Here is a 6,000-nt window from a genome sequence, read left to right as displayed (position 1 = left end):
TTACTGTTTGTGGGTGTTAGAAAAATTCAAAACTGAAGCTGTGTATGAACTCTGGCTTTTATTTATGGCATTTTTTGGTGAAACAGATGGTATTCTCCCACCACATGATAAAAGAAAGTGTAATCCTGCTCTAAACTTTCAGAAATCATCTATTCTTATTAATCAGATATGTGTAGCCACTATTCACACAGAGCAACTTTGTGAACGAGTTAGCACATATTTACACTTTTAACTATGATATCACACTTTAGGATTCTTTCTTTAAGGACAAATTCCCTGGTAATTTCAAGAAGCAAAAACATAAACAGAGCAGGCAGGTTTTAAGAACTTTGTATAGTCATCTATAAAAGGAACTTCCTCTACTGTATCAAAGGCACATGATCTGCAGAAGCACCAACACTAATGTGCAAAAAAAAAAATAAAATAAATCTGAACTATTGATGAAATAATGAAGATACTTTTTCACATATTATGGTATCAAATAAATAGCCAAGAAAATGTTATGAAAGAATAAAGAAAAAGGCTAAACAAAAAAGCCACATACCACCTTTTGGGATGAAAGCAAGCATGTGTAATGGGAGCCCAAAAAGTAATATATTCAGAAAGCTGTAAGTGCTGAAAATGAAGGCTTAGAATGAAAGGAGATCTTCGGCCATAACTCTACTGTCACTAACATAAAGCTATAATCTTTTTTTCCTATGTTCTCATTATTATCCAAGCACTAAGTGTCAGTTAAGAAGATGTAAGAGAGCAGGAATTTTCAGTGGGGTGGAAATTTTTCATTGCCTGTTTTTTTATATAAAGGAATGCTACAATTTTGTCATGGCTTTTAACTAATCTTTGGTTTACTGCTGCTGTGACAACCTCTTAAGGAGGTAGAATGTGCGATAGAATGATAATGTTACACTCTAATAGACTGAAAGTACTTTTTTTTTTAACCCAAAATAGTGGTTTTGATATTAACACTGGAGAGGTTGAAGCCCATATCTGTGATGAAATTGTGAAAGAAACAGAAGCAGATTTATTAGCAAGCAGGAAGGGACACCAGGTCAAGCTTCTGATACCTTTTTTGTTGTATTTTGAGGGCTGGTAGATAAAATGCCACTGCCTGGAGTCAAAGAATTAATTTGTTTTACAAATTTTCTTATTAGTACCAGAAAGAATATGGTATTTTTACCTAATTATTTTACAGAAGAGAAAATGGAAGCGATGCAAAGGGAAATGATTTATGAAAAAGGTTCTCCTCATCCACAATCTGTCACTCTTTCATAATATAGCTCCTGTAAGTATAGTCTCAGTGGAGTTTGCAGCACAGTTTAAGGAATAAAATATTAATCAGAGCAAGAAAGAAAACAAAATATATGTATGAGTTAGCAGTCAATCTCAACCTGCTGTTTGTTTCACTTCATAACTGGATGTTTATAAGGTTTCGGAGTTGAGGCAGACTATGGATTTGAGTGGAATACCTGAATTTTGACTTGACTCACCCTCCAGAGAAGAAGCATGAAGAAATTTGGATTCACTGTATTCATTCAGTTCCTCCTGGAGTGAAAAGACTCTTTGGGTGCAATTTCTAGTATGTGTTCAACATTTTATTCTCTTTAAAAAGAACTCATGGGAATGATAAATGTATATATTGAGGCACTTTCATTTAAATAGCATTCATTCACTGCTTCCATGAGACATAAATGAAGCTGACCAGACAAGGATAAAATATCTCTCCCTATCCTAGACAGATTATCATGGGTAGGCTTCGCGAACGAAGATTTGGAATCCTAGACAGATACAAAATTGAGTTTACACAAAAAATTTGCAGCTCAAAATATATCATATGCTGCTTGTTTAAACAAGCAGCACTCACAGAAGAAAAATTACACTACACGTCTCCCAGAGAAAGTGATTTAAAAATATCATCAGTACAGTTTCAGCTAAGCTAACAGCTGATTGTACCATTGATCAGTCTTACACAGGGCTTTGGGTTGGGGTTTTTTTAACAGTAAAATGAAGAAGTAAAGTTTAGGATTCAAAGTGTTCTCATCCCAAAGAGTTTCTGTGCTCTCCACTCTGAGGTAATCAGGCAATAAAATCCTTCCGTCACCCACGAGGAAAGCATTCAAAACTGCAGTCATGCATCTGTGCTTTTGGGTATTGTCTTCTAGTTCCTCAATTTCACACTTTGCTAGAAGCACAGTAACAGCAAGTTTCAATTACTCACATCTCAAACACTTACCAATATTGATGAGCTGCAGCAATTTCAACCCACACTTCTGATATGGAGACAGTCTCCTTTTGAATTTTCTAACGCTGTCTGGGTATCATTATTTTGAACATAGCTTGCTGCATCCTAAAGAGACATAATAAAGCAGGAATATGGCAACAGACACATTACTAATTACAAATCATGCAAGTGTGGTAGCTTTTCCTAGAAAAGAAAAAGCATTTCTTCCTTTAACCTTAGAAGAAATGAAATACATCCCCTGCTGCCATAAGTAATGACAGAAAGCAACATTTTAAAATATTAAGTGGTTGTTCTATTTATTCACACCCATGGAAATTACACGTTAGCTTGCCATGTGCACAAATGGATTCACATCCATAAATTGCAAGTAATTCAGTAAAGTTTACCGCAGTACAGCTAACTGATTTGGGGGGCCTGTCAGTTCTGTTAGCATCACCCCCATGGCCTCAATAGGAAATGGGTATCAGTCCAAAGGATCATCTAAGGAAGCACAGTCATGTAACGTATTACTACAGCAATGCCTCAGTTGATACAGCAGCAGCTAAGTAGTGTAGACTTCCACCCTGGAGCTATTTCTATCTGAATACAGCTCTGAGTTATTACATCCTGAGTTAAACTCGCTCTTATCTCACCCAGAAATAGCTTAGTGACTGAGAATCCCAAGTCCAGGACTAACTTTTCTGTTACTTTACAGTCAGAAAAAATAATAGCCATATTCAGTCTTTAATGGTCATCTATTCTCTCCCATATTCCCTCTTACTCCAGGAAAACAAAGAAATGTTGAAACATGTCTGCTGCTGGAGTTCACTCAACATTTCTGTAATTATCCCTGCTGAGAAACTCATTTTAGAGAGGGTTGGGTTTTTTCCTCAGAGAAGGGAAAACAGATTAATTCCTTGGCAACAAAATTCTAATTAATCAAAAATGTGGCTCTATTCATACTCAGATTCTTCATTACAATAAAATATCAGATGTTTACTGCTGAAATTATAGTCTTGATTCAATGCAAAATCAGGTGGCTCTTAAGATTTAATTATAAAAATAAAAATTAGTTTTATTGTCTCTGCATGAGTGTTTATCTCGATCTGTGATTCACTGATTATGGAGAGAAATGACTTAACGTGAGGCAGGACTTTCTGCAAACAACTGGAGAAACATGTTTATCTCCAACCCAATAATCTGTCAATCACCCTGGGAAACCATTCCCATACTGATATGGGAGCAGAGAACTGGCCTTGTACTGCCTCAGATTCATTCCAGCAATTATGTGAAGGAAAGCAAAATTTTCAAGAGCAATCTGACCTGTGTATAAAGACCACTCATGGCACTCACACTCCACCAAGGTCACTGCAGAGAGGTTTGCTTTTCAGGGCACACAAGTTTCCATCGTATCCTTTCCGATATAAGCAGCAGCTTTCCATGCCAAGACCCATCCATCGTCCACTGCATTTTCTTTGGGAGCACATCTCTCTCCTGTTTAGCTCACAGAATAGGGAGCTTTTGTTTTTTCATGACTGAATGAACCTGACCCTGCCACTTGAGTCCACCCAAATCTGCCCTTCAAATCAAGACGTGATTCTGATTTTGATTCATGTATTTAATTGCTTAAAACTGTCTGTGAATGCTACTTTGTGCATCCTGTAAATTCTAAAGGAAAAATATTGAACCTTACCTGATAGTGTCTCTCTTTGATCATGTTTTCAGATGAAATCCAGATGTTGAGAAGTGAACTAAGAATCAGCAGTGGTGCTGGCTTTTCTATTCTTCCATGTGGTGCATGTGGTGAATGGGGAACAGAGATGTGTTTGAACCTTGCTTTTTTCTCCCCACTCCAGATAAAAAATCCAAGAATTTACCTTTTTTTAATGTAAAGATAATTATTTAAATAGACTAAGAAAGGAATGCATATCTGCCTAAATGCATAAAGGGGACATACTCTTGCTCCCACAAGCTCAAGAGAGGGTGAAAAGCTGAGCTTTTAATATACTCAATAAGTTTCTCCCTCACCCCATCCAGGCCTCTAATTTCGATAAAATTAATTTAAAAAAAAATAAAGGTAGCACCTTCTTCCCCTCAGGATTTTTAAAGTCTACACCATCTTCTAGAATTAAGTAGCTTCCTCTGCTCCATCCCACAAAATTCATCTGGAAATCCTCCCTAGTAAGACAGTTGAATTTCCTCTCTACACAGGGACATTTGAACTTGTCTGTCCTATCTCCTCTTGGCATGGCCTTAACCACAGTAGAATACTCCCAATTCTTCTGTTGAAGCTCTTTCACTTGTAGAGCATAATGGACTTTTTATTGGGACAGAGAAAGAAAGACATTGCAATTGAAAACTGGGGGCAGCCACATGCCATTCTGGCCCTACATCAAACAATGTACAGGTATTTTGTGTGAAACACTGGAGGCACAGGAGCATCTTCTTACAGATGAAGGTGCTGTAACAGATTTTAATTCTTTTGCACTCTTTGGCCCAATAAATGTTGGCTTATCTATAATGCAGAAAATTTAAAATAATTCCAGGCATAGCCAGAGGCAGCTGTTTTTGTGCAGTCTGCAATCAACTGAATTGTGCAAGGATTTTAGAATATCTAAGCCCAGTTTTGAAATAATAAGCACCCTAATTGCTGGAAAAAATCTGTCATTGTGTATTTTGTGGTTGTGAACAGCATATCAAAACAGAGTCCTTGTTTCGGCTGATGCTCCTGGATGCTACTGTAACAAGAGACAAGAGACAGCAAAAGCAAATAGGTGTAAAAACCAACTGGTTGTTGCCCCAGCCTAGTGACAAACCTTCACCCTCAGTCTCGGGATGTTCTGGGTGCAGGTTCACACCGCCAGGCATCATTTCACACCACAAAGTTCTCCAAAGAGGAGCTTCCCTTTCTTAAACTATCGACAAGGAGCCCATCTTTTGCTGGTCAGGATGCACAGCAAGCTTCCCTCAGGATAAATGGTCCTTGAAAAAGGTGCCTGTGTGACTGTTAACAGCCCATTATATACCTCATCTCAGGAGTGCAGCCCGCCAAGTGTCTTTCCAGGCCCCTGTCATTTTAATGGACAACTCTCAGTTGTAGCTAAACACTGTATCAGTCCCTTCAGGGGGAAAAGGAGCAAATGCTGCACATAGTGTACACCTGACTGACAGGCCACATTCTGGAGTGCAGCCAGGAGGGTATTCACAGTGAAAACCCCAGTTCATCATAATCTTCACTGGATGCAGAATTTTCCCATGTCAGACTATTCAGAAGAAAAAAAGGCTCTTTGTTAGAGTGCCACACATTTTCCTGCATTCTCCAAGGGGGAAAAAACAAAACAGAACAAGATAGCTAAGAAATGAATATTCAAATGCATTTAAGTTGGGTTTTTTCCCCCTTTGTATCTCCACAAGAAAATATCCTCAGAGAATTACAATTTCTGTGAGGCTGCCAAGCAGAGCAAACCGGATTTTATTTTGATGGGCACACCACAGTGTGTATTTATCATCCTCTGCGCCTTCTTGGAGCACAAGCATTACTGCGTTGTACCGTCTATGCCAACAACCTCATCTGGAATATTATAATGCCCAGAGAGCACCCTAAATGTATTTGTCTAGTTATTAGCTTTAATTGCCAGGCTTTCAGCAGGAATACAGTGAAAAAGTAATAAACACAAGTTTCCTTTAATAATAGAGGACTGTAAGTTATTTTCTCATACAGTTCTAGATTAATGTATATTTGATGACATACTTTTTTCCAATAAAAATATTTCAAAAGTGTG

The sequence above is a fragment of the Pipra filicauda genome, unplaced genomic scaffold (genome assembly GCF_003945595.2).
Source record: "Pipra filicauda isolate LSUMZ 115617 unplaced genomic scaffold, ASM394559v2 scaffold45_size4122338_pilon, whole genome shotgun sequence".
In the NCBI taxonomy this organism is placed as follows: Eukaryota; Metazoa; Chordata; class Aves; order Passeriformes; family Pipridae; genus Pipra; species Pipra filicauda.
This window is presented reverse-complemented; position numbering follows the sequence as displayed.